At 45.5% G+C, this 27,944-nt stretch overlaps 1 pseudogene across 1 annotated transcript in view; it reads right to left on the bottom strand.

Moving 5' to 3' along the window:
- Positions 1 to 27,944, bottom strand: part of LOC146797602 (cadherin-related family member 3-like) — a 706,232-nt pseudogene that overhangs the window by 297,206 nt on the left and 381,082 nt on the right. The window contains exon 11 of the transcript XR_014969047.1: positions 3,220 to 3,310. The product of XR_014969047.1 is annotated as a cadherin-related family member 3-like (transcript). The remainder of the gene's footprint in view (positions 1 to 3,219; positions 3,311 to 27,944) is intronic.

Here is a 27,944-nt window from a genome sequence, read left to right as displayed (position 1 = left end):
AGTGAATTGGCTCGGCGGGAGGGAGGAGCAGCAGTGAGGCTACGTAGTATACATTGATGCCGCTCATTTGCAACAAGCAGTACATGTCATACAGGAAACACAAAGTCACATATATCACACACCAATGAACCAGTGAGCCTGCCAACACATCATGCAGAACCAACTATTGACTCATGTCTCTCCGCACTGTCACAGGTGACCAAGGACAAGCACTCTGCGCTTGGATGATGACACCCCTCCGAGTCCACTGCCCACACAGGCCCAGAGGCAGTACAATGCTGCCCACAAATGCACCAGGGGCATCGTGGAATGCACATTTGGCGTGTTGAAGTCACATCTCAGGTGCCTGGAAGTCGCAGGTGGAAGGCTCCTGTACAGCCCAGACATCGTGTGCAAGATGATCATTGCATGTTGTGTGTTGCACAACATATGTGTACGCACCAATGTCCCATGGATACGAGTGCCAGATGCACCGGACGATGATGATGAAGATGAGGCAGGTGGACCACACCCCACTGCAGCCTCAGCAGGAATAGCCCGTAGGAAAATCATCATTGACAATTTCTTCACATGAGCACGTCACATTGTGACAGTCCTTAGCAATCATGGGACAGTACAAAATTACCACAGGCACAGCATTTGCAAATAAATGCATTACAAAAACACATTCCCGGAGTGCATGTCACTCATCTGTACAGGCACATCACTCAGACAAGTGTAAGTGTGACATGTAGTGCTAACAATTTTGTGATTTGTTCATGGATAGTGGGTGTGTCACCTCTGTGCAGAGAGGCTGTTTAGGGTGTCACGTATTCAAACTGCCAGTTCTGTGTGTCACAGTTAGTAGGGAATCCCACTCTTCAGCGTTTCACATGTGAAATCATTCCATTTTGGCTGCCATTTGTGACCTACAGGTGACAACAGGGCTCCTTTTGGGGTCAGATATGTACCACCATGATGCAGGGTTATTCCCTGGGACTCAAGTCCCACAACATGGTCAACATGTACGTAAGTGGGAGTCACTGCCCCTACATTCGTACACGATTTCAAAATTGATTGATCATGGTCATAACACGTCTGTGTGCTTGTCCCTCTTCAATGTGAAGGGGAGATGCGGTTTCAAAGTGTGTTCCGTGCTTGTGTCACCATTGCCACAGTTTACATGCAGACTGCATGTCAATGTACATTATGATTGTGAGGAGATGCCTATTTGATGCGGGACAATGGTCATTTGTGCTACGTCACGGATGTGGGGTTGTGCTTGTACATTGCCATCTCACCGTCTTTTTACTCTGCTTTTATGGTGCATTTTCCTGCATGACACGTGCAAATTGCAGGCCTTTTGCTGGTCTCATCGCAACTTTTTTTGCGGGCGTGTTGCGCATTTTTGCGGCGTCGCATTGATTTTAACACAGTCATTTGACGCGTTATCGTGGGACTATCGCATGGTGCCGCCGGGTTGAGAATACTACGTTGACATGGTGTTATTTTCACGCGATGGACTGCGATGTGGGTATTTGCGTTGATTAAAACACGTTCTTGAGAATATTCCCCTGAGTTGTTTAAGTTGTGCTGTGGGATTGTTTTACTTACATGTGAGTGCAAGAATTTTGACCTTGGGGTTCCGTAAATGCTAATTGTGACAGTGCACCACAGATTCAGGTAACATCAGCAAAGTAATTTGACTAAGCACCTTGTGGGGACCACAAGTGCAACAAAGCTTCTATTCTGACATTGTGTTAGAGGCAACCTCAGTCTTGCGAGACGAGAATAAAAATCTAAAACCCAACTACTAACACTTTAAGTGTTGAATGATGTGATAGGCCCCATCCAAAGAGATTCCAGTACACGAAGACACCTGGGAGCCAGTCAGGAACTGAACAAACATTCATGATGATTGGTATAAACACCTTCTAGTACTCGTACAAATCTGTGATGGGACAAGGAGAATCCCACCTTGATTTACTACATGAAACAGATCGAAAGACCGACAGACAGAGAGACCGACAGACAGCGAGACAGACAGATCGATAGATGGATGGATTGATTGACGGACAGACGGACGGATGGACGGACGGACAGACGTACAGACGGACGGATGGATGGATGGATGGATATATAGCATAAACCTCCTCAGGCCAGGAAGCAGATTGAGGCAAGCCAAAGGCTCCAAGTTGGTGCTGACCACAAAGAAGGACAGAATGGAAGCTTGGAGGATCCCACTAGCACTTTGCTGGTATACCAGTAATTCTGAATTCTGAAAGGCATGCCTAAAGGATTTGGCAGTCATTCGTAATACGTGCAGCCAACAGATCAGGACGACCAGGGCTGTGATACAGCTGACAGCAATATTTAATCTCAAATCGTCTAAAACAGAGACCATCATCATCTCACTCCACGGGGGCATTTTCACCAGTGTACTGGGAAAGAAAGGAGGAGCTGCCCAGCACTGAACAGGAGCAGCATTCAATCAGCTTTGGGCATTGGATCCATCACTCCCTGCCACTGATTTGCAGGTATCGTTACTGCATTATACACATCTTTTCTCTTGAGTGCTGGAGGGTGCTGATAGCTTTGCTTCAGCATGAAGGTAATAAGTCTTCCCCCTCTCTTTTCTCCCATAATTGCATGGACAGGTAATTAAGAGCTCTTAGTGGTTAAAGGAGTGAACACAATTATTGGCCCTCTGCCCATTGTCCATTGTCTTCAGTGGAGCTTCCAACATTCCAATGATCTAAATTTAATAAGAACAGTGGAATTTTAAGAGGTCCATTGAAGATAATTGAGCAGCATTGGCCTATATAAACTCTTTTCTCTGTTCTCAGCATTACAATGTCCTAACAAACAGTTGTTGCCTCCTTTCACTGCTATTGCTGTGAATGTTTAACAGTTATCAGCCATGGCCCTGCATGAGGCTGGTAAATGTTAAAGATTCACAGTAACTGCTGTGAAACAAAGCCATTGGAGCTGTGGGGTCTTCAACCTCCTCGGGCTCCGAGAGACCTTTGTTTTTTAATTAGGACATTCTGCCTTCATGTGGCCTTATAACCTGCCATAGCTGACTACAGCGGCCATTAAAGGCCCACTCCCATGTTAAAGGCTTGCTCTTTTGGCTCTGGCCTTTAATGCTGGAGTGGGCCTTTAACAGTGGGTATAGCTCGCTGCGGCTGGCTATAAGTCTATATTATAATCTGAGTATTAGAAATATACATGCCGTACCTGTGTGCGGTGGTGCTTCTTCATCAGACACTGAAATCATTATCTCATATGTTGTTTCTGGATCTGTGTCATAAGTCAAATCTTTCATTACCTACAAAACACAGGCAAATAATAAGCATGAGCATTTAAAGTTTTCATACATTAACACAAAAGTACATAGGCAGAATTTCAAGCACAGACATCCTTTATTGAACAGATAGTTTAAATACACAATGGATGCTTCAGGTTCGTGGTGAGGCTTGTTCAAGAAAACTATACAAGAATTGTGAAACATCAAAAGAGAGGTAAAGGAATAGGATGAGAGAGGAGAGGTAAAAGTAATTCATTCAATATAGGTGGATAGAAAATAGAAGGTTATTGTGTCAGTTAAGAAAGGACCTCTGAGACAGAGTGAATCTCTCATTCACCCCATATCACGTATCATAGGCTTTTTGTAACATCCTCTAACTGAACCATTCAGTTGTTTTCTTCTGGGTGCAAAAGTCTCCGGGGTATATTTGCTACAATAAACATTATTGTGGATACTAGCATTTTCAAGTGCTTGATTTGCATCCGTGGTTTATTTTGAGCACGTAGGGCCCACGGCACACATTTCGGGACTGGCCCTTATTTTTCTTCTTTGGCATTTACCGGAGTCTCATTCCGCATTGGAACTTAGAAAATGCAAGAGATCTCTAAATTCCAGTTGGGTCAACCTGCTTCAGGTATCCAGCCTTCAATTCTACAGGAACAACTACAATGTTAGTAGAGCCATGCAGAGAGCTTTGTTCTCATAAACTGACATACTCCCATTCTGCATTGAAACTAAGAAGGAAATTCAAATGGTTTCTCTAAAAAACAAAATACCAAAGTCCCTTTCTGAATTGGAACTTACAGCCTTTTTAAAACCTTTAGACTTCCGGACTTTTACCGGGACAAATCCACTTGGTGAATTCAACCAGGGGTCTATCACAGTCAGCCTCAAATCACAACTAGTTCCCGGTTTTCCGTGACCATTGAATATCATTGGCAATCTGCTCTTCTTGGAACCATGTCTTCTTAAAAAATAATAAAATCATATCTCTGGTACCCTTTATTGGATTTTTGTAGTTTTAGTCTTATTTTACTCCTAAATCTTTTCGCTTTTAAAATTGGATGTGGAGATTTATTGTGTTTTGTGTGACTTGTTCTACATTGTATGCATTGACTAAATACTTTACACATTGTCTTTAATTTAAGCCAGAGTGCTTTGTGTCACATTACCAGGGATTGACCACAGGCATATTTTCTATAATTTGTGTGATGGGGCGACATCCTTCCCTGTATCGTTTTTGCTGCCCTGCTCCCCACGTACGTTGCGCTGTATGCGGCACCATTTGAAAGAGGCCAGTTCCATCCTCTTCCCCGCAGCTGTTGGCAGGGACGGCGCCCAGTACTGTGGCAGATAAGGCTGTGGACTATTGTCTTAAAAGAGCCACTTCATTGCCTGGAGAGGACACTGAGAGACTGCGAGGGGGACTGCAAGTCCCAGGAACCCTTCCTGTATCCCTAACTGGCCACACCTGGGTGGAGGAAAGCCCATTTTACAGCTCGCAGTACCCGCTTCATGGGACGAGTGCGGGCGCGCGCCGGCCAAAGCCCGGGCCAAGGGCGGGCCCGTCTGTGCCCATCAGGGGCCAGAGGAGGCTGGGCTAGGCCACCCCCCTGATATCTACCACAAAGGAAATCATTCCTGCACCTGTGTTTCAAGGTACTTTGACTAGCACCGTTATATATATATAGCTTGTTAGTGTGTTAATTTTTGGTGTGGTAATTGGACTGCTTGAGCCCTTAGAATGGTGAGCAAATGTAAAGGAGTAGCCGGGACATTGGATGCTTTCATCGTGAGGGCAGAGTCCCTACTGACTCACGAAATTGAAATGACCGAGCGACGCCTGTCCATGGACTCTGTAACTCTACACTCACGCCTATCATTAGGCGGTTTGATCCCTGACAGTGTAACACTCAAATCTCCCCGTAATTCATCACCTACGGCAGTATGTCTTGTTCCTTTAGACTTAACATCGTCAAGCTCGGAAGACCCTGTCACGGATGTCCCAGATGCTTCAGGCATTAATTCTAGAGCACGGATGGCATGCCCTCAAAGTGATACCAAACCGAAAAACCAACATCCTAAAAGGAAAAGAAACGCAGGGATGACCAAGACCAAAAATCCCAAAGGCTGCCAACCTGATAACGTGACAAACCAGGTGTTCATCCACACCATCTTAGTGGGCACACAGACTGATGTTCTCTCAAACTCTGCCCATACTGACATTAATGTAGGAGCTGTGGGAGACGCCGCCGTTCCTTCCGATGTTCTCAAGCCTATTGGAAATGCCGTGGCTGACCTTAAGAAGGCAATTGACATGAATTTTAATTTGTTGTGGGGGAAATTAGAATCCTTGAACTTTGAACTGACTAACCTAATGGGTAGGAATGTGAATTTTGATCAAAATGTTGGCAGGGGTGGACTATTTCCTTCTTCCATACATCCCAGCTTTACCTCACATAAAGATACTACTCCTGCTATCCCGCTCACAAATTGTAGCAATACAAATGTACTTCCTGGGCGAAATTCCCACAGTGAACAGAGGGATATTCAGGGTGCCTCTCTGGGAAATACAGCCAATTTAAATCCAATATTAGGAAGAAGCTGCCTCACACAAAAAAGCCATAGTGCCCTTGTAAGAGAGACAAGTGTAAGCAGGGACATCTCCAATTGTCCCGGAACTGCTTGCCCGAGAGGAAATACTGACGTATTAAGTCTACCGCCTGCTTCCTGCCCTTATGTGTTAGTCTTGGCTGGGGTTCCCTATTTAGCTGGGGATCAAAGGGAGGCCTGGGCAGATTTGCGTAACAAGTCTGTAGACTGGCTTTGCAAATATAAGGGGTTTTGCCCCTCTAATATGAACGATATCCTTATGGCCAGAAGAGTAGGAAGGGTTGGTCCTTCTGCTAAGAATATAATTGGTGATTGTGTTGTTCTCAATTTTCGCAGACCCAACATGGTTCGCCGCTTACTGAGTATTTTTGAGGAATCCCCCACGCTAAATACCTGCATTAGTGCGTTCCCCCTGGGTCATTACTATAAGCCTCCCCCTAAACCACCTATGGACGCCCACGTCTTGCCTTTGATAACCAATAGGTTTAATGTATTCTCGAGCTTAGATGCATAGGATTGAGAACCACCTTTGCAGCAGTGCCAGCAGCCCCACACGGAGAATCCTTCTGTAATAATTGAAAATGACAATGATGATCACTCTCCAATTAGAGCTGACAGAGGAGTAGACCTGAACATTCTTAGTTGGAATGTAGCAGGGTTACAGTCCAAGCTTGATGACCAGGATTGGTTGCATTTAGTTAAAGAACAAGACGTATTAATGTTTCAGGAGACATGAGCATTGCTTGACCTGTGTATCGAGGGGTTTCATTGCATCAGCGTAGCGGCTTCTCATCACAAACATGGCCAACCATCAGTGGGCCTTTTTATTGGGCTTAAAGTAGCAGCTGGAGGAAGTTTTAAGATACTTCCAACTAATAATTGCAATTTCCAAATTGTACTGTATACGAGAAGAGTTTCTTTTTATTTGGTAAATTGTTATAATAATGACTTCCATTCTATTCCCAATCAGAATTTTATTGAGCTTTTCGATTTCATTTCTAACTTAGACCACCAACAACGTTCGGGCAATCCGATTGGGCTAATTTTAGGAGGTGATTTTAAAGCAAAACTTAATGACACGCACCCAGGTGCTGAGTCACATAATTTAGGTCCTTCGTCCCGCAGGGGTGCCCAGCTGGCAGTGTTGTTGAACTCCCTTAACCTGGTCAACGTTATGGACCAGACGGGTACACTATATGAGATTAATAATTATCAGCCGACATTCAGAGGTAGGGGCTATTCCTCTACAATAGATTTTGTTTTTATTTCTCCCCTGTTCGTGGATCATTTAATTAACGCAGAGGTCGTCGCTACTATTCACGGGGATCACAACCCTATTAAAATAGCATTGAGATTGCATTCACAACCCACGTTTTCATCTGAATGCGGGGCTAGAGATCTAATGCCATCGACTGACAATCTAAGATTAACTTGGAGGGGCATTGACAATGAGGATTTGTTTAAGTCATTAGTTAAGGATAACTTGCCCTTCATTAATTCGTGTCTGTCATTTCAAATCCCACCTCCAGAGGCAGTTCATGACTTTTCTAAACTCTGTCTGGTTATTAAATCCCTTTTGTCGAAACCCGCATCTCTGAGTAAGCAAGGTCCTAGATGGTTTGATGATGAATGTTCCCGGGCTAATAGGAACTTGCGTAGGGATTTGTCAGCTGAACCTAGGTGTGCCTCAGATGTGACATTGGCCAGACGGAAGTACAATTTGGCAGTTACCAACCGGAAGGGAGTACTTCTTAGGGACTGTTGGGAAACCCTATCGCAGGCCGCTACTGATAAAAGGGGGAAATTATTTTGGTCTGCTGTTAGGGATCTCCGATCCATGGGACAGTTATTAACTCCCATTAGTTGCACCATCTCTAGCCTATACTGGGAATCCCACATTTCTAAAATCTGTGCTATTCCCTCCTCAGCGACCGACCATTACGAATATGGGTTATTTACGAGCATTCAGATATCCCTCTCTGAAGTTGAAGAAGCTATTCAGCAGAGTATTGGGAATAAGGCCCCTGGCCCTGATGGGCTACCAATAGATTTCATCAAATGGAATTCGGATTTTTGGGCACCGCTTCTTCTGAATGTTATAATAACCTAACGCACGCCCCGTTACCTGACACCTGGGCGAAGAGTATTATCATCCCTATATTCAAAAAGGGGGACCGTTCGCAACCAAGTAACTATATACCTATTTCTCTGATCGACAATACTCTTAAAATATTGGGCAGAGTTTTATATAATAGGATCCTGGAATGGTCAGAGGAATGTAGCATTCTAGAGCCCTGCCAGCTAGGTTTCCGCAGCAAGGTCGGCACTAATGAACAATGCCTCAACCTCAGTCTTGTAATCGGGAAATACACCATTGCACGGAACTTTCCAGTCTATTTGGCCTTCATGGATTTGTCCTCAGCCTTTGACTTTGTAAATGGGTCAAGGCTGTGGGCTATCCTGTTGGCCTTTGGTCTGGATGAGCCTCTGGTTCATTTCCTGGCATACCTCCATAAAGACCTTCAGGCACAAGTGAGGATTGGCAGAGATTGTGAGGTCTCAGGGCCAATTAAGGTCGGAAGGGGGGTCAGGCAGTGTTGCGTCTTGGCCCCCCTTCTTTTTATCATATATATTAATGGATTGAATAAATCATTAGTATCTATGTCCCAAGATGTACCTATGATTAATGGGAAACACCTCCCTGTGTTATTATACGCTGACGATGCGGTTCTTCTATGCCGCACCCCTAAATCTTTGCGTATTTTAGTACAGTCTTTTGTTAAATGTATGGATAGCCTGGACCTAAGAGTTAATTTTAGTAAATCATTTTTAATGTCCTGTGGTCCTTGTAGACGCCAGCTCAGTTCCATTGTTGTTTGCAGTCATAAATTGATAAGCACCTGTAAATTTCCATATCTTGGGGTGGTCTTTGCTGCGAATGGCTCCTGAACTGAGCATCTTACTCACTCCAGGAGCAGGTTCTCAAAGACCATCAATTCAATTTTAAGTTTCCCCCGTCAAAAGACCACAGGCGCGATCTTAGCAATCTTATTTTGTTTAGGTGTTCCTGTGGCCACCTATGGAGCTATGTGGCATTGCGAACAGTACCTGCATTCAGCAGGAAGAAAACAGATTTTGTAGAAAGCTGTTGGCGATCCCAATCTCTAGCCCACAATATGTTTGCCACAAATAACTAAATTTAAATTATATAACTGATTTTATACGTGCCCGACCAGCCCTTTTCTGGCTACCGATATGGAAGAATGAGGCAGCTACTCTTACCAGAGACATTATTACTGATTGTTTGAAGTGTGATAAGGGGATGGATATACCCTGGCTATCTGGGGTATATCAGAGTTTATGCAGCATTAATAAAGGCTGCATCTTTTTAAATCCTGGTAAAGCTGAAACTCTGCACAAAAAAGACCTCAGAAGTGCTTTTTACTTGTTGTATAGCACTGAAAGAACTGCGCTGGAATCGAACGAATCTCTTGTTTCCAGTTATATGTCACTGGAGCGGCCCTGCCATCCTCTACCAAATTATCTTTTTCTACCTATGAGTCAGTGGGAAAGGAGTCTTTTATTCCGTTTGAGAGCAGGGACAGTCAAATTCGCTCTGTGTTTTCTGCTTAGCTTCCATCCGTATCTTGATCTAGTACCCTGTCCATGTGACGAGGTGAGTGGCCAATCTACTCTTCATTTCCTGCTTTTTTGAAAATATTACATTAAATACAGTAAGGGGCTTCTTTACGCCTTTTTTTTAGCAGGAGCAGGCCTATTAGTTTGGATTCTGCCTACTCTAGCATGCTTGTCCTGACTGATGAAGAGCTGATCTTCCGTTTAAGTTCATTTTTGAGAATTGCTACCAGGGCTCGTAAAACAATGCTTAATCCCTGAGTTTTTAATACATGAATGGTTAAGTCTAAAAATTGTCATTTACTTACAACCTCGAGTTTGTAATATTGTGTTTTGCAATTGAATTTGTATTTATATGTATTGTTACTCTTCTCCCGTCATTCATACAGTTTTTACTGTTTTGTACTTTTATGGATACAATGCTTATCCGAATAAAGTTTATGAACTGAACTGATAATTTGTGTGACATCTAGCAGGTGGTGGCCTTATGCATTGAGGTGGACACTTGTCGTGTATAGCTTTTTGAATTTCCTTCATTGTGTGGTTGATGATTAACAGCTTTCAATGAATTTCAGTTAAATTGCATCATTTGTGAATGTATTGACAACACAATGCTGTAACAGGTTTTTTAGCCTTGCAAAATAGCTGTTATAGGTTCACACAGATACTGGCACACCAATTTGAACATAAGGTGTTCTTAGAACAAATTTCCTTTAAAATTAGAATGTGCACAGTGTTGGTCTTTGATCAGGAGTGGCTCCGCCATTTGAGCGAAGGAGCATCGCTCCACTTAAAAATCCCCAGAGATGGAAAATAAAATGATAATTAATTACCATTTTATTTTTCAGTCTCAAGCCGAGCGTCAGGACGGGGGCAGGGCGGCTGCTAAGTGACTGACTCAAGGAGGTGGGTGGGCTGGTATGGCACTGTTTGAAGTGTGCATGTCTGTTTGGCAGGCCGTCTTGCAGGGTCAGCCACACATGCGCACTTTTAACAGCTCTAACCCAGCTATCTTAGGATAGCTAGGTTAGACCAAGCCAAAGCCTCCAGAGTGCTGTAGGGCGTGGAGTGAGGCCGCTCCCACCAGTTCCAGGGCTGCTCTCATGCTGGTGAGAGCAACACAAGGATTGGCGAAGGGAGTTGCTGCATGCAGTTCCTTTCTCGAAAGTGAGAAAGTGTGGAGTGAGGACGTCACTCAGTTCAGGTAAGTTTTACTTTTTTCAAATATATTATTTTAAGCATGCGTACGCTTCTGCACCCCCTCTCCGTAGATGCTAGACGCCACTGTCTTTGATGTTTATGTGTATCTCAGCCTTTCTTGAAGAAATAATTCAGATTACATTCTGACCATTGTTCCCCACTGCATCAATCAGAAGGTGCAGCTTTTTTTTCTTAGAATTCTCTTGGTGACAAGAATATTTGCCCAGAAACCTCATCCACACGGGTCCTGAATTAAAGTATGTTGGCTTCTTTCTCTGGGGATGGCACTTTGTGTTAGGTAGTCAACGTTGTCATAATCTCTCTTTCAGCATGATGATGTAGTGTATTTTCACACTGCTAATTAATTATTACCTGCAACGCGTCAAATGCTGTTCATTTGTCTTTTATCCACACGTGTGCTTGTGTTTTGATTGTTCCATGTGGATACCTGGGTGCACTGTGGTGTGTCCTTGGATGTTATTTTGTCTTCCTTTGTGACAGTTGTTTTCCACACATTGTGACTTTGAAATCACCTTGTATTTGTTAAGGTAAATTCGCCAAATTAGTTGATGATGATATTATTGGGTATGTTTAACTTCTACTTTTGTATTATGGGGTTTTATCTTTGGCTGGCATATTTCTGTTTTGGGTTCTTTTTAATAACATCCTCTTTTATTCTGGGTGTCAGTGCTTTGTGTTGCACAGCCATTTTTCCTCGAGGCTGCTTATATTACATCTGTATTTTCCCACTTTATTTTTCCAGGTAAATTTGGATGCGCTTTAATCCCTCTTCACCTCCTGTACTTCTGTCAGTTTATACATACATTTGTTCACCACTTCTTTGCTGTGCTTTTCTATTGTTGCTCGGTCTTCAGGTCTCAGGAGATTTCATTCTGATCTTCCAAGATTTATTTATATATTTATTTATTTATTTATTTATTTAGCATTTTATCAGTCAGTTCTATATTATTTGTATTCAAAGGTGTTGTTTTATGTTTCTTTGTTTTTGGATAATTAACATTATGCTTTTCAGTTCTTTTGTTTGTGAAACTTGTCCATTCCAAGAGACTTCAGCAATTACACCAAAAGTGGTGAGAAGGAAGGAGGAGTAAAAAGGCAGAAGATGACCAGCTTGGGATCTATCAAAAGAAAAGAGGGTGTAGGACTTGACATAACGTAATGGGGCCATGTGTGTGTTTTTCTTGCTTTTTCAGTTTTTACAAGATCTTCAAACTCATCCTTCTTCTCCCTGCATCCAAAAAGAAAACTAAGGTACAAACATCCATTTTGTCCCATCTTGACTTTGCATATTCACTGGACCTTTGGCTTTCTATCTGACTGTCCAGTCTTCTTCAAGTAGTCTACAGTGTGGCTGCATGTCGTACTCTAGGGTTAGTTCTTTGCTCCTCCATCACTACCCATCTTAAAACCTTTCATTGACAGCCAGTCTCCACACCATCCATATTTAAAGCTCTCTGCTTATGGCATGCTGCAGGCCCCATGTACCTCAGAAAAATATCTAACTTTACCTTCACAGTTGGACCCTCAGTTTCTTTATAGCTAATCTTCTCACTCTTTCTCCCTTCAGTAGAGCATGTCTAGGTGGCTGAACTTTTACTTCCCTTCTTGCCAAGTGCAAGGGGAGAAAATGTGGCTTTACGGCTACAGCGGTCGACCTCGACGCTGGGGAACGGAGTTCGAGTCTCGGCATGGACGCTCAACATCCTGTGATTCAGGGCAAATCACTTAATTTCCCCGTGTCTAACAAAAAAATGAATGTACCATCTGTAACGCAACTGGTGCTCATGTAAAGCTCTCTGATACCTTTGTGTCAAGCTCGTGCTATGTAAAACTTTGGAATAAAAGTGCTGAGAAATGGTTGATGGCAGGCAGTACTATCGCACTCTCTTTCATATTGAGCAGCACTGTGTCATACTGGGAAACACTGTTTCATACAGGTCAGAATTGTCTCACTGTGGGTAGCACAGTCACATAGTGAGAAGCACTATGTGGTCCAGTGTTTTTAAACCATATTTTAAACTTATTTCGAATATGCATAGTCAATTAACGTATGTCGTATTGGGAAATTGTTATAAAGATGTGAAATATCAGAAGAGTGAAGCAGATGACACCCTGTTGAGTTCCCTGTCGGTACTGATTGAAGGGCGAAACTGACTGTTTGGCCTCTGAGAAGATCACTGCTACAGAGAGCTCATGCATTACAGTCTTTACACAGAATTCAACAGGAACAATATCATGAAACAAAATACCTCATTGATGTGTGTGGGTAATGAGTATCTTTTGTGTGGCATTCCTTCAGATTTTTGCCTTCTTTCAATGAACCCATTTTTGTTGACCATTTAGTAGCCCTTTACTGCTCTCCCTTCTAAACATGGTAAAATTGCATACACCTAATTGGCACATTTTACTTAACATATAAGTCCCTAGTAAATGGTACTACAAGTACCCAAGACCTGTAAATAAATGCTTCTAGTGGGACGCAGCACCCATTGTGCCACGATAAAATAGCACTGTAAAATGTGCCCTTGAAGCCTGTGTGCTGAATTTCAAGCTGCAATTTTGACCAGGCAAAATAAACCGTTTGCCACCCTAATCCTGCCTATTTAATACTCATAAGTCAACCAAAAATTAGGCTCAAAAGCCCTAGGGGTGTGTGCATGTTATTTTAAAAGCAGGACATGCATATTTGTCATGTATTTCCTGCATGGCCCATTGTAGTTTCTCCTGCGTCAGCCAAATTGTGTACGTTGGAGGCCGCATTTTATTTTGCACTAGTTGCTATATAAACACGCTTGCTTTTGTGTCACATTGTACTTTCACACTGGACCAGCAAATGTTTTCGTGTTCTGTTCCTTTCCTGGGATTTCATCTGAACATCATAGACAATGCTAAACAACAAAGCCCCTTGTTATTCTCTCTGGTCAGGCACTAGCATCTAGACACAAACCGCGAATGCAACTGCTGTTTATGAGCACACATGTCTTGTCATATAACTGTGTACAAGAGTTTAAACAAATCAATGCTAGCCTCTGACGCAGAGGTGCATTCTTCTTGTGCACTCAGTAAGGCGGTATACAAAGTAGATCCTTATCTGTCAGTTTGTTGGAAATATGTTTATTTGCGTTCAATCTTGCTTTTGCTGCGTTTTTTTCTTTTCAAATTTTACATTACTTCATGTTCATTAGTTCATTCTCCATAATTAAAATTCTTGATGAATAAAAGTTCATCTATGCCCAATGCATTTCGGGTGGGAAGCCCTTCTTCAGGGGCTGTATAAGTCAACTGCTTAGCTCCGAAGAACCGGCATAAGTTAAAGGGCAACTTTTTAGTTCAGAAGAACCGTCATAAGTTAAAGCCGCGTGCAACCGAAGTGCCGCGTGTATGTTTCTTCCGTGAAGTTCAACAGCGTCTGAGCTATCTTCACTAGAGAGAACAGTAGCACCGGCATCTGGTTCGGAAGAGTTGTGCAACCAAATTGCAGACTTTTTCTCTGAAAAAGTATCTAAAATCTATGACACCTTCTCTGCCAATGCTCGAAATGGCTGTATATGCCAAAATGAACATACGCGGGAGTGGGGGGATAACAGTCTCTCACAATTTCATCTTCCCTCTCTAGAAGAGCTGAAAAAGGTAGCGCTAAGCATAAGATCAGGCTCCCCAAAAGACCCATCCACACCTAAAGGGATCTGTACAGGACTAGAGGCTCAACAGCTGTTAGAAACCTCCTTTCAGGAAGAGCGGGTACCTGACATAAGCAAGCAAGTGTTCGCCCACTGAAAAAAACCTACAGCAGATGGAAAAATATTGGTGAACTTACGTCCGGTCTCATTGCTCCCTTACTTCTCAGAAATAGCTGAAAAAGTGGTAAATTCACAGCTGGGGGCCACATCAATAAACACAACCTACTACATCCCACACAAACAGGTTTCAGATCAACCTACTCGACTGAGATGGCATTGCTTTATGCTACTGAGACAGTACGTAGGAGAGTGAATGAAGGTCTGACGACTACGCTGGTCCTTCTGGACCTTAGCGCAGTCTTTGATACCGTGTCACATGAGCTGTTAGTACACCGACTCAGAAGGGTAGCTTTCAAGTGTCACAATCTTCATATACTTTTAAACACGTCATTTTAGCGCAGGGGTGCCGCAAGGCTCTATCTATACGTCGCACCCTTAGCTGGGATCGTGAAAAAACATGGTGTCACAATAGTGTCATAAGCAGATGACAAGCAGCTAGTGGTCAACCCTGGCTCCGAATTCTATATTAGCAACCTGCAGCTTTGCAGACTACTTAAAAGACCTGGCCTCTTGGATGACAGACAATTGCCTGAGACTAAATGGTAATAAGACAGAAATACTGATAGTAGGGAGCACTCCGTCCATTTGGTCTTTGGCATGGTGGCCAGCAATCTTAGGCCCGGTCCCCACCCTTAAGACGGAGGTGAAGAACCTGGGAGTCTGGATAGACTCTAAACTTTCCTTTGAGACTCAGATATCAGAGAGTTGCAGGCAGGTTCTTCGGAATCCTGAAGACTCTAAGGAAAACCCTAGATATCCTGCCTATGTCGGCTAGGAAAACCCTGAACCACGCCCTTGTTACAGCAAGACTAGACTATGGAAATGTGCTGTATCTGGGTGCGACCAAAAAGGGACTCCATAAGTTGCAGTACATCCAGAATGCAGCAGCTTGCTTGCTTTTGAATTTGCCGAAACTGGCATCTTCTAAGAAAGCACTGGATGCACTGCATTGGCTGCCCATTCAGGAACAGATTACATTCAAGGCACAATGTTTCTGCCACCGTACCTTGCAGGGCAAAGGCCCAATATACCTGCGGGATCTTATGACCCCTAGGCCTGGGCTAAATTTCCGTTCCGCTCGCAGAAATTGCGATAATTTGACATTTTCGCGTTCCGCGGAGAGCGCAAAAATATCAAAATTTCCGCATTCCGCAGCTTAGCGATAATTTGTTTCTTGCTCGCGCTGTAAAATAATACATTCTCGCACGTGCGCGATCGCCTTACCTGAATCCCCGCGTTCGCCGCCAAGTTTTCCCGATCCGGTCGCGTTCTCCACGAGATGTTGGATTGTTGGTAGCCATTTGCGCTGTCTCGCGACAGTTCGCGCCCGCAGTAATGTCATTGGTCGCGCGATCACGTCTTTCTTCTCGCGATCATGCACCGCGAGAAGAGTGAAAACAAGATGGCCGCGCCCGTGAGCAACCGCATGGGTAAGTTGGCGAGCCGCGACCACGCAGAAAATACCGCGAACGGGCAGGAAAAAAATTCCGCATCTTCGCGATATTTCCGCGTGTTTGCGGAGATTTTTAACATTTTTGCGATAATTTACGAAAGTCACTTTCGCAAATTCCGCCCACCCCTAATGACCCCCTACAACCCAGAACGGCATCTTAGGTCCACTGGGACCCACCTGGTGAAAGTCCCAAGGATAAAGAAAGCATGAATGGGTGTGCGCTCTTTTGGCTACCTGGCAGCAAAAAGCTGGAACAAACTACCTCTGTTCCTCTGTGAGGAACCATCAGAGAGTCTCTTCCGCAAAAAATTAAAAATATGGCTCTTTAAACCATAAGTACCTTTGAGCCCCCTTGTTCTCAGATGTACTGATTTCCGGAGTTGTTCAGATAGAGCAAATAGCGCAGGGACACACCAGTGGGTGTAACCAGGCGCTCTATAAATGCAGAAATATTAATAAATAATAATGTTAAATGGTGAAGCAGCGTCTTTGGCTATACACCAGTGTTAGACCTGGCACCTTGGCGTGAGTCTCCCTTCCACTTTTTGTCGCTTTGCCTCATGTGTTTTGCTGGTGTTAGCCGCTCAGAGCACTGTGCCACTGCCAACCAGTGCCACAGTGCAAGTGCTCCCTATTTAAAAAGTATATGTAGGTTGGATTCCATGATTGGCTTATTTGGTTTACTGTCAGACCCCAGTAAAGTGCACCAGGAGTGCCCAGGGCTTGTAAATATAAATGCTGCTGGTGGGCTTGCAGCACTGGTTGTGCCACCCACAGAAGTGGCCTAGTAAAATGTGTCTAAGGTCTGCCATGGCAGAACCTGCGTGCAGTCTGGTACTGTCATGCTGACTGGGCAAGTTCACCCACTTCCCAGTCCCTAAACCTTCCCTTAACTTCATATTAGTCACCCCTATGGTAGGCCCAAGGGCAGGGTGCATTGTAAGCATAAGGTAGGACAAGCCCTGATGTGTGTGGCATGTCCTAATAGTGAATTACAGCCATTTTCGTTTTTCACTATTGCAAAGCTACCTGTTCCTCATAGGCCAGAATGGGCTGTCGGAATTGTTACATCCTATGATCCTAACAGACCCAGGGAACATGGTAGAAAATCGAGTTTAGTATGCCTGAATTCAGAATAATAAAATACATCTTTTAGTAAAGTTTATTTTAATATTCTGTGTTTGCAAATACCACTTTTAGAAAGTTGGTATTTGCTTGCCCAACCATTTCAGCCCGCCTCTGCTATGATGTGTATCTGGCTGTCTGGTTTGTGTGAGTGACAGGGCTCGGGAAACCCAGAGGGGCAGGGCTAGGTAGCTTGGTGGTGAATAGAGAGATTGACATCCAGATGGGTGGGAGGAATGCACCTGGACTCTGAATAGGGCTGTGCTCTGCCACCACAATGCTGGCTCCACCTCCTGTGGAGCGGCTGATGTCTCTGCCCTGCACCCTGAATAGAAAGGCAGAGTCATGTCAACAAAGTGCTCAAGAACTGGTTTGGACTGGGCAAAGGCCCCTCTACCCCAGAGGAACAAAGGAATTAGGGGTATAAGTATTGGGACCCTGCTCCCAAGAAAATAGATCCTGCTTGACAAGAAGAACCTCTGCCTGAGGAGAAGGAACTGGGAAAGCTGTAAGGAGGAGTACTGTCCCTGACCTGGGGGATTGGCCTGCAGTGGTTGCCTTGCTGCTGGAAGGAGAGGAGAAAGACTACAAAGACTTTAATTCAACTTGTGCTTAAAAGATCTCCAAGGGCTTGTGCTGAGCTTGCCCCGTGAACGAAGTCCCAGGACCAGTGGACTTCACCCCCAGCTTCCCAGAGTCTTTTGGAAGTGCCTGCTGCTGTTGTTGGGCCTTCTGAGGGACGGCGTGTCACAAGGAGCTGGAAGCACGACTCGAGAAGGAGAAGCGTGCCGCCGTCGGAACTGTTGTCGTCACATCTCGCAAAGGGTGTCGCCACTGCAGCATCGCATCGAGCGGAAGCGTCTTGCATCATTCCGGAAGTATCTCGCAACGCCAAAGAAGCGTGTTGCCATCGCAGCCATCGTTGCTGTCGCATTGCACCGCATCAAGAGAAGCACCTCGCATCCACGGAGAAGCGTGCCGCCGTCGGAGCTGCTGTTGTCGCATCGCGTAAAGGGGTGATGCCACTGCAGCATCGCATCGAGCGGAAGCGTCTCGCAAACGTCGGAGAAGAGTGCCACTGCCAAGGCCGCTGTCGTCGCATTGCGTAAAGGGGTGACGCCGCTGTAGCTGACGCATCGAGTCGAGTCTTCTCGCAACATCGGAGAAGCGTAACGCATCTGGAAGATCTTCACGTCTTTATTTCTTTGCACCAAAAACTTCATCGCATCAGCATCGTTGCAACACTTTCGTTGCCCTGCGTGTCGCATCTAAGGTACATTGACATAAAGTGTCGCATTTAAGAACTTAAGAGAACTAAGCAAACTTCTACCATCTAAAGTAACAGTATTGTGTATTTTTGTCATTTAATGGTCTTGTGGTAACTCTATATAAAGAATCCTTATTTTTAATATAAAAACCTGTGTGGTGTCCATCTGTAGTGTTGTCACTTGGTTACTGTATGTGTTCACAAATGCTTAACCTATAACGCTCTGAGATAAGCTTTGTCTGCTCGTGCCAAGCTACCTAGAGGGTGAGCAGAGGTTATTTTAGGAGTGTAACCCCTTACCCTGACTAGAGGAAAGGTTCCCTGCTTGTCACAAGTACCTACCTGTGCCGACCAGAGGACCCGGATTCTAACATTGGTGGCAGCGGTGGGATTCTGGACTTGCATTTGTGACTCATGTACAGTAATTGGTGAACACTACTTAGTGAGTGCAGACCTTAAACGCAACCAATACTTGTTGGTAGATTTCTTTTGGGACTGTCTATTTTTGAGCACTGCCAAGCTTAACCATGGTGGAGAAAGCAGCATCCATAGTCTCTGTCAATACTGAATTTGAATGGGAAGAAGAGAAATTGGATAGCTACACTGCAAAGCAGCTGAAATTCTTCTGCAGGAAATGTAATGTTTCTACAACTGGATGTAAAAACAAGGCCGAGTTCTAGAAGGCGCTGAGGGCCTGGGTAGAAGCAAGGAATGCCACTGATGATGAGAATGCAGATGAGCAGCTGGATGGCCTCCTGTTCCCACCTCTGTCTAAAAAAGGAGGGGGCTGTGTTCTGGGGTATTGGTAGTATGGTTGATATGGCGGGTAAGGTTGGAAAAAAGATCCACTTCCTTGATCTGAGTCAGAAGAGGAAGAATCCGAAAAGGTCACAAATTTAGTGCGGGTCCTACCTCTATATTGCAAATTCAAACTGCTTGGATTGTTATTCTTGAAAAAATCTTCTTTCAAATATGGGTAAACCCACTCCAATTTGAAGTTTTTTATATCTTTCACCACCTTAGATGTCTTCAAATTCACTGTATGTATTTTAAAGTCTGCTAAGGTTTTATCTATAGTTTCTAACAGCAACTTTGCATCTAATATCGAGGTATTTATAGGGCTTTGATCTGAGCACTTCAGCATTGTTGATATTTTGACAAGTAGGGCATAAGGGGAGGGGTGATGCTCGATTCAGGATTTGTGAACTGCGAAGCCATGGAAAACCATGGCAGGCATTGCATTGACGTTTCTCTATTAAGAGTGGTTTTAGTGTTTTTTGTATAATGAATGTATTTTGTACAGTTTGTACAGATTGTTGATTTAATGAGTGATGGTATTGCTTGGCCCTCTATGCGACCTGCAGGGGTTGGTTGAGTTTGGTGGTGGTGCCCATGTGTTGAGAGGGATTTGTGGGTCCCTGTGGATTTATTCCACTATGTCCATCTCTCCCTTATTATTTATGTCTTCTCTTTTAGACACAGTGTACTTATTATTTTTTTATTTCCTTACCTCTATAATTAATTTTTTTTTTTTTTAAATGTTTGGGACATTGCGCTTTCTTCCCTGCTCGTTGTTGTCCGATTTCGGATGACAAGGTTGGTTTAGATCAAGGTATTTTTACTTTCTTAAAATGGCTGCCCCCTTATCCAAATTTTTAATATAGAAGATTCGTAGTCCCTTTTCGACCTCTATCCGTCTCTACGATTGCCGGGTGTATAGAAAGTAGTACACCGCCATAGTGCTCAAGCAACGGTTGGTGTCTATTGGAGTACCGAGCGTCTTGCAGTGCCCTAGTATTTTTGAAGTAAGTGCATCCGCTTTTTCATGCGAGAGCACCGCTCGCTTTCCTTGTGGCTTCGAGATAGAGGGGACGAGATAGATAAAGTGTCGTTATTTGTCCACTGCAGGTCGTTTACAAGCTAGACCGAGTGGAAAAAATAAAATTATTTTGACGCAGGCGTGTCTGTATAAGGAAGGTCCGTTTATCGGACTAGGAAGGTAAGCTCTTGTGCATTTTTGTATTTGGCATCTTGAGAAACGCCTTAGTTTAATGAGTTTAATAGTCGAGCTCACCAGAAGGGTTCTGTGATTATTTCCTTTAGGTGCTTTTTCTATAGCACCGGGGCATCTAGGACTCTGCCGCTTTCAGTGATTGTGCGGCAGGAGGACCACCACTTAAGTTAAGGCGTGATTATATGGCGCCTTGTGGTTAATGCATGCCTTTTTTCCCTCGGAATAGGTGGGCACAAGGTTATTAAGTAGGAAAGCACTTGGAGGTTTGATTTAGGTTTGCTTTCCTTGTGTGTGTTTATTCCCTAATTTTTCTAGATTTGTTTTCTTTTCTTTTTTGGTCATTTTTTGGCTTTACACACCTGACCTTGGGATGTTGGTAGAATCCGGAGAGACTCACTGGTTTTACTGATTTTTTCAAGCAGCCACCAGATTTCTAGATTCGTTTTCCTCTTTGTACATATTGGTCATTTCTTGGCCTTACACACCCGACCTCGGGATGGCGGTAGAAACAGGAGAGACCCACTGGTTTTTAATTAATTTTTCGGTTAGCCACCACCACCCATCACCTTTTCGGGTAATATGGAGGGTTGCAGTAATATTATCAGTTTATGATTTTTGTTATGAATATTATTTTTTGTAGTGTGTGTACAGTCATGTATTAACCCTGTCCTGAGGAGGCCGAGGAAGGAGTAAGGCTGAAACGCGATTGCGTAGACATTTTCAGAAGGAGGAGTCGCTGAAATAAAGTAATGATTGGACACTGTACGACAGTACTCTGAGATGGTCTACACTAACTGAAAGATATTCAGTGTACTAATTGGACTACCTTCTAGTGGTCCGTCCAGAATCTTAAGGAGGACACTAGTGTAAATTACCTTTGGTTTGTTTTGGAGTTAGCGTATTTGTATGAGTTGTTTTATGTCCTATGTTAGTCTATGGTGTATGTACAACTTTGTGTATATATGTAGTGTTGTTTTCTTCTTGATCAGATGCCATCATTTTTGTAGATTGCAAAAAATGTTTTGATATAATCTATCTAGATTGATAACTGGAGAGAGAGTAATTAAATGTGCTCTATCCAAAAATAATGTACGTATCAATTCCTTTATACCATTTTTTCTGATTATATATAACTACGTTCCATACCCAGGTATATAAAGTGTCAATTGGGTATAACCCTGTTGTTTACTTGCACCTGGAGATGTTGGGTATGCCAGATTGGGCGTGTGTCACCACACGGTCCATGACAGCGAGTAGAGGTGCTCAAGAGGACCTGGAGCCTGAGAGGGAGGCCCAGGAACCGGCCTTAGGGAGAAGAGGCAGGGGGCGCGGGAAACCGGCCCCTGAAGTTCCCACAGTCCAGGAGGAAGCAGACCTTGAGGGGGATGCCCTGGAACCTACAGGGGAACAGATAGCTGAACTGGGGGACCTGCCTGAGCTGACCTATTGGCAGCAAGAAGGAGGACCCTCCAGGGAGGAATTCTGCAGGGAGCAGAAAGAGTGCCCTTCTCTCGTGGGTATGCGGCAGCAGGCTGCAGACCAGGCCAACGGTGATCAGTCTGGAACACATTTCATTTATTGGGAGAACGACCTCCTGTATTCTGAGCCTAAGGTTGCTGAGCCTGGGTCAGCCCGTGTGCTGGTGGTACCCCAGCGCTTTAGAGCCTTCCTACTGGGACTGGCTCACGATGTGCCATTAGCAGGACATTTGGGGCAGGAAAAGACCTTTGAAAGGCTTGTCACCCACTTCTTTTGGCCCCAAATGCACAGTAGTTCAGACACTCACTGCAGGACCTGCCAGACTTGCCAGGCAAGTGGGAAGAGTGGAAGGAAGCAGAAGGCTCCACTCCAGCCATTCCCTGTGGTCGGTACCCCATTCCTGCGAGTGGGGATTGACATTGTAGGGCCACTGGACCCCAGGACAGCGATGGGCAATAGGTTCATCCTGGTCCTGGTGGACCATGCCACCCAGTACCCGGAAGCCATCCCTCTGAGGACAGTGACGGCCCCCGTGGTGGGAAGTGCGCTAATGGGAATTTTCTCCCGAGTGGGATTCCCTCTAGAGGTGGTGTCTGACCGAGGTACCAATTTCATATCTAAATATATCAAATCCCTTTGGCAAGAGTGTGGTGTAACCTACAAGTTCACCACACCTTACCACCCTCAAGGCAACGGGTTGGTTGAGAGATTCAACCGAACCCTAAAAGGCATGATAATGGGTCTTGAGGAACCCATGAGGCGTAAGTGGGACGTCCTCTTACCATGCCTTCTCTTTGCTTACAGAGAGGTGCCACAGAAGTCTCTAGGGTTCAGCCCCTTTGAGCTTCTGTACGGACACCCAGTGAGAGGACCTCTAAGTCTGGTCAAGGAAGGCTGGGAGCAATCTCCCAGGAAACCTCCCCAGAATGTATATAGCTACATGCTGGCCTTCAGGAACCAGACTAGGCGTTTCAGGGAACTTGCTGAGGCAAACCTGGAAGCCAGCCAGGAGGAGATAAAGCGGTGGTACGACCAGAATACCACTCTGGTAGAGCTTCAGCCTAGACAGAAGGTATGGGTCTTGGCCCCAGTGGAGCCCTGTGCGCTCCAGGATAAGTGGACCGGTCCCTTTGAGGTTGTGGAGCACAAGAGCCCTGTCACCTATTTGGTGAACTTGCGGTCTCCAGGGAACCCCTTGGGGGTCCTTCATGTCAACCGCCTCAAGCCCCACTTGGAGAGGTCCCAAGTGGGCATGCTCTTAGCGACAGATGCTGGGATGGAGGAGGAGACCGAGCCTCTTCCTGACCTCCTGTCAGCCAAAGAGCAAGATGGGTCAGTGGATGGTGTCATCCTCTCTTCCACCCTGACCCCTGAGCAACAGAACGATTGTCGCCAGTTACTGGGACAATTCTCTGACCTGTTTGCCCTGATTCCCGGTGTCACTGATTGGTGTGTCCATGATGTGGACACTGGGGATAGTACACCTGTGCGGCACAAGGCCTACAGGGTGACTCACAGGGTAATGGCCTGCATCAAAGAGGAGGTCTCCAAGATGTTTGCCCTTGGGGTAATTGAGACCTCAAGCAGTCCTTGGGCCAGCCCAGTGGTCTTGGTCCCAAAGGCTGCAGCGCCGGGAGCCACACCCGAACTCCGGTTCTGTGTGGACTACAGAGGACTCAATTCGGTCACCAGGACTGACGCAAACCCCATCCCCAGAGCTGATGAGCTCATAGATCGGCTAGGGGCTGCCAACTACCTCAGCACGTTTGATTTGACATCTGGGTATTGGCAGATCGCCTTGACCGATGGGGCCAAAGAGAGGTCAGCATTTTCCACCCCTGATGGGCATTACCAGTTCCGGGTTATGCCCTTTGGGATGAAGAATGCCCCTGCCGCCTTCCAGAGGTTGGTCAACCAGGTGTTGGTTGGGCTGGATTCGTTCAGTGCAGCCTACCTGGATGACATCGCAGTGTTCAGCTCCACGTGGGAGGAACATCTGCGCCACCTCTGGGAAGTGTTGATGGCGCGGCGGAGGGCAGGCCTCACGATCAAGGCGAGTAAGTGCCAGATCGGGCAGGGTTCAGTGGAGTACTTGGGGCACCAAGTTGGGAGTGACCAGGTGGCACCCCTTCAACCCAAGATAGAAACCATCCTGAATTGGGAGTCGCCCAAAACCCAGACAGAGGTGAGAGCCTTCCTAGGTCTCACTGGGTATTATAGGAGGTTTGTCAAGGGGTATGGCAACATTGTTGCCCCCTTGACAGAGCTGACTTCAAGGAAGCAGCCCAGGAATGTGATTTGGACTGACACCTGTCAGAAATCTTTTGAGGCCCTGAAAGCTGCTATGTGCACGGCGCCCGTGCTTATGGCTCCCAACTTCTCCAAAGAGTTTATCATTCAGACAGATGCTTCAGAGCATGGTGTGGGGGTTGTTCTTTCACAGATTAATGAAGAGGGCCTAGATCAACCTGTAGCCTTTATTAGCAGGAGGTTACTACCACGAGAACAGAGATGGAGTGCTATTGAGCGTGAGGCATTTGCTGTGGTCTGGGCGCTGAAGAAGCTAAGACCCTACCTGTTTGGGTCTCACTTCCGGGTTCAGACAGACCACAGGCCCCTCAGATGGTTGATGCATATGAGGGGTGAGAATCCAAAGCTGTTGAGGTGGTCCATTTCCCTACAGGGTATGGATTTCACGGTGGAACATTGCCCTGGTACAGATCACGCCAATGCTGACGGTCTGTCCAGATTTTTCCACCTTAGTGATGAGGAACTCCCTGGGGTAGGGTAGTTCCCCCCACTTTTCAGCTGGAGGGGACACGTGTTAGACCTGGCACCTTGGCGTGAGTCTCCCTTCCACTTTTTGTCGCTGTGCCTCATGTATTTTGCTGGTGTTAGCCGCTCAGAGCACTGTGCCACTGCCAACCAGTGCCACAGTGCAAGTGCTCCCTATTTAAAATGTATATGTTGGTTGGATTCCATGATTGGCTTATTTGGTTTACTGTCAGACCCCAGTAAAGTGCACCAGGAGTGCCCAGGGCTTATAAATACAAATACTGCTGGTGGGCTTGCAGCACTGGTTGTGCCACCCACAGAAGCGGCCTAGTAAAATGTGTCTAAGGTCTGCCATGGCAGAACCTGCGTGCAGTCTGGTACTGTCATGCTGACTGGGCAAGTGCACCCACTTCCCAGTCCCTAAACCTTCCCTTAACTTCATATTAGTCACCCCTATGGTAGGCCCAAGGGCAGGGTGCATTGTAAGCATGAGGTAGGACAAGCCCTGATGTGTGTGGCATGTCCTAATAGTGAATTACAGCCATTTTTGTTTTTCACTATTGCAAGGCTACCTGTTCCCATAGGCCAGAATGGGCTGTTAGAATTGTTACATCCTATGATCCTAACAGACCCAGGGAACATGGTAGAAAATCGAGTTTAGTATGCCTGAACTCAGAATAATAAAATTCATCTTTTAGTAAAGTTTATTTTAATATTCTGTGTTTGCAAATACCACTTTTAGAAAATTGGTATTTGCTTGCCTAACCATTTCAGCCCGCCTCTGCTATGATGTGTATCTGCCTGTATGGTTTGTGCGAGTGACAGGGCTGGGGACACCCAGAGGGGCAGGGCTAGGTAGCCTGGTGGTGAATAGAGAGATTGACATCCAGATGGGTGGGAGGAGTGCACCTGGACTCTGAATAGGGCTTCGCTCTGCCACCACAATGCTGGCTCCACCTCCTGTGGAGCGGCTGATGTCTCTGCCCTGCACCCTGAATAGAAAGGCAGAGTCATGTCAACAAAGTGCTCAAGAACTGGTTTGGACTGGGCAAAGGCCCCTCTACCCCAGAGGAACAAAGGAATTAGGGGTATAAGTATTGGGCCCCTGCTCCCAAGAAATTAGATCCTGCTTGACAAGAAGAACCTCTGCCTGAGGAGAAGGAACTGGGAAAGCTGTCAGGAGGAGTACTGTCCCTGACCTGGGGGATTGGCCTGCAGTGGTTGCCTTGCTGCTGGAAGGAGAGGAGAAAGACTACAAAGACTTTAATTCAACTTGTGCTTAAAAGATCTCCAAGGGCTTGTGCTTAGCTTGCCCCCTGAACGAAGTCCCAGGACCAGTGGACTTCACCCCCATCTCCCCAGAGTCTTTTGGAAGTGCCTGCTGCTGTTGTTGGGCCTTCTGAGGGACGGCGTGTCACAAGGAGCTGGAAGCGCGACTCGAGAAGGAGAAGCGTGCTGCCAGCGGAACTGTTGTCATCACATCTCGCAAAGGGTGTCGCCGCTGCAGCATCGCATCGAGCGGAAGCGTCTCGCATCATTCCGGAAGTTTCTCGCAACGCCGAAGAAGCGTGTCGCCATCGTAGCTGTCGCATTGCACCGCATCAAGAAAAGTGCCTCGCATCCACGGAGAAGCGTGCCGCCGTCGGAGCTGCTGTCGTCGCATCGCGTAAAGGGGTGATGCCGCTGCAGCATCGCATCGAGCGGAAGCGTCCCGCAAACGTCGGAGAAGAGTGCCGCTGCCAAGGCCGCTGTCGTCGCATCGCATAAAGGGGTGACGCCGCTGTAGCTGACGCATCGAGTCGAGTCTTCTCGCAACATCGGAGAAGCGTAACGCATCTGGAAGATCTTCACGTCTTTATTTCTTTGCACCAAAAACTTCATCGCATCAGCATCGTTGCAACACTTTCGTTGCCCTGCGTATCGCATCTAAGGTACATTGACTTAAAGTGTCGCATTTAAGAACTTAAGAGAACTAAGCAAACTTCTACCATCTAAAGTAACAGTATTGTGTATTTTTGTCATTTAATGGTCTTGTGGTAACTCTATATAAAGAATCCTTTTTTTTAATATAAAAACCTGTGTGGTGTCCATCTGTAGTGTTGTCACTTGGTTACTGTATGTGTTCACAAATGCTTAACCTATAACGCTCTGAGATAAGCCTTGTCTGCTCGCGCCAAGCTACCTAGAGGGTGAGCAGGAGTTATTTTAGGAGTGTAACTCCTTACCCTGACTAGAGGAAAGGTTCCCTGCTTGTCACAAGTACCTACCTGTGCCGACCAGAGAACCCGGATTCTAACAACCAGTGACTTGCCACAGTGGCGGTAGTCGACCAAAAAATTGAGTTGCCTATCATAATTGCTAATGTATAAACGTCTTTAGGGTACAATGGTTTGGGAACCAGACCTTCAGTACCCCCACTTGTCAAGCCTAACTCTGACAAAGATGCCAGACCAGCCTGTGATTTTGCTAAAAACAACATGCAATAAATCTAAACAACAGTCATAGAAAGGGAGACAACTTGGAGGTTCTCCACCACCAGAGTCTTCTGAAAGACGATATGACTTTTGTGATTGCACTAAAATAAAGACTACAGACAGATATCAGGTTCCTGAGACACGTTCTCCTTGTTCCTTTCAGGAATTATCTGACCAACAATATGACAGAGGAGGGCGATCTTACCGCAAGGTAGATGAGTATCTGAAACCAAAAAGAGAGATACAACACTCGTCTGATGTGAAGATAAAGGAGGACAGGTCTCCTCAATATATAACCCCCTTTTCAGAAAAAGAAAGTTGCAGCTTTAACTGCTAAATATGCCACAGACAGTGAGAACCCTGCTCTTGAATAGAAGTTGGGCAGTGACTCTCCTCAACAGCGCAGCAGAACTCACCATAGTATGAGTGAATGTTCTGTTAGGCATTATATATTATGGGTAGGCCAATGATCTAAAGTTCGGGTTTTTGGGGTGTGGTTTCTGTAAACATGAACATCCACGTATTAGTCCAAAGTAGAAGCGGGAGATGCAGAAACTGTGGCTTCCTCGATGAAACTGAGCAAACAGACCAGATCTTCTCCATGGCCAATGACCAGGAAGCACATGTACTCTGGGTCTGAAACAAAGATGATCATGTTCATTTAGGCAGTGACTGAAGCAATCGACCAAAATAACTTAAATCACTGATGATGGCATTTTACCGAATTGTGAATTTGCTATGCTATGTGGATCTCTAAAGAGCATGGCTACCCGCGGGCTTCCCAGAGCTGGCTTCGAC

The sequence above is a fragment of the Triturus cristatus genome, chromosome 9 (genome assembly GCF_964204655.1).
Source record: "Triturus cristatus chromosome 9, aTriCri1.1, whole genome shotgun sequence".
Taxonomy (NCBI): Eukaryota; Metazoa; Chordata; class Amphibia; order Caudata; family Salamandridae; genus Triturus; species Triturus cristatus.
The sequence above is the reverse complement of the archived record's forward strand: the minus strand, read 5'-3'. Positions and strand labels throughout refer to the sequence as shown.